Source organism: Pteropus alecto, unplaced genomic scaffold, assembly GCF_000325575.1.
Source record: "Pteropus alecto unplaced genomic scaffold, ASM32557v1 scaffold5, whole genome shotgun sequence".
Lineage (NCBI taxonomy): Eukaryota > Metazoa > Chordata > Mammalia > Chiroptera > Pteropodidae > Pteropus > Pteropus alecto.
In genome coordinates, this window is record NW_006441953.1 from 30902310 (window position 1) to 30903495 (window position 1186).

The window sequence follows — 1186 nt, forward strand, 5'->3', positions numbered from 1 at the left end:
TGGGAGCCTGCGCTTGGCAGGTCCCGCAGAGACCGAGGACCCGTCGGAGAGCTCGAGGCACGTGTGGACAGACGTGCCGGCCGCTCACCGGGGCTGTCCAGGCCCGCTCGGCGGCACTTTGTGATGCGATGTCATCTGTCTAAAGAAGGCCTGTTTTCCCCTTTCCTTGACTTTCACACCGTGAAAGCTTCCTGACGGACAGACTTGGAATGTCGGGGTGAGGAGGGCCGCTGGAGCGGGGGGCACAGGTGCCTGCGTGGCACGGAGGGGCTGGGCGTGAAGGCAGGGAGGCCGGTGGGCGGGTTTCTCTGGCTCCGGCGTCACCCCGCACCCGCTCTGGCTTCACGTGCACGGCGTCCCGCCGTCCCCCGGGGCGTAAGGAACCCGGCGTTGTTACCCCACGGTCCAGAGCAGAAGACCGCGGCGGGCAGCTGGGCCTCGCCCGAGCACGCGGCTGGAGTGGGCGGCCTCGGTCCAGCCTTTCCTGGGCAGCAGCAGTGAGGGCGGCGTGAGGGACTGGCCCCCAGCCCACGCTCAGCGTCCACGTCCTCAGCCCGCCTGCTCCCTGAGCTGTCCCCAGCCTGGTGCCCTCACTGTGCCATGGGCCCCGGCACCACCCCCACCATCCGAGCCAGCCCCGCAGAGTCGGCCCCACAGGCCGTGTCCACCTCTGGGAATGAGGAGGGCAGAGTGGTGGTCACGGAAGTGGGGGCGTCTGAGGCCGTGGGGTCAGGGAAGGCGTCACATGGAGGCCGAGCAGAGGGCAGTGAGGACAGACAGACCCTGGCCCCGCACAGAGCAGCCTGGACGCGGTGTGGGCCCCTCGCAGCTTCCTGCTGGTAAAGGGTGCTTGGCGAGATGTGCATGGGATGGGGGGCGGGGGGGCCTCAGCAGCGAGATCTCTACAAGGGCCGGGGCACGGGGAGCCAGGCATCGGGGCGGCCGCCGGGGCTCGGGGCAGACGGCGCCCTGGGGGCCCTCTAACTGGCGTACTCGCGGGGAGGCGTCTGCGTCTCTAGAATTAGACAGGACCCCTGACTGGCAGTGCCTGCGAAGGGGTAGTTGGCGATCTGGATGTGCGTCGCCGTGGCGAAGGCTGGGGGTCGGGTGGGGGCCTGTGCCTGGCACGGGGCGCGGCCGGTGTTGAAGGAAGGAATGAGTGAGTGCGTGAATGAATGAATGCGTG

At 69.0% G+C, this 1186-nt stretch overlaps 1 protein-coding gene across 1 annotated transcript in view; it reads left to right on the plus strand.

Moving 5' to 3' along the window:
- The window catches only part of SORCS2 (sortilin related VPS10 domain containing receptor 2), a 377827-nt gene that overhangs the window by 263480 nt on the left and 113161 nt on the right, over positions 1–1186 (plus strand). The gene's annotated exons all lie outside the window — the stretch shown is intronic.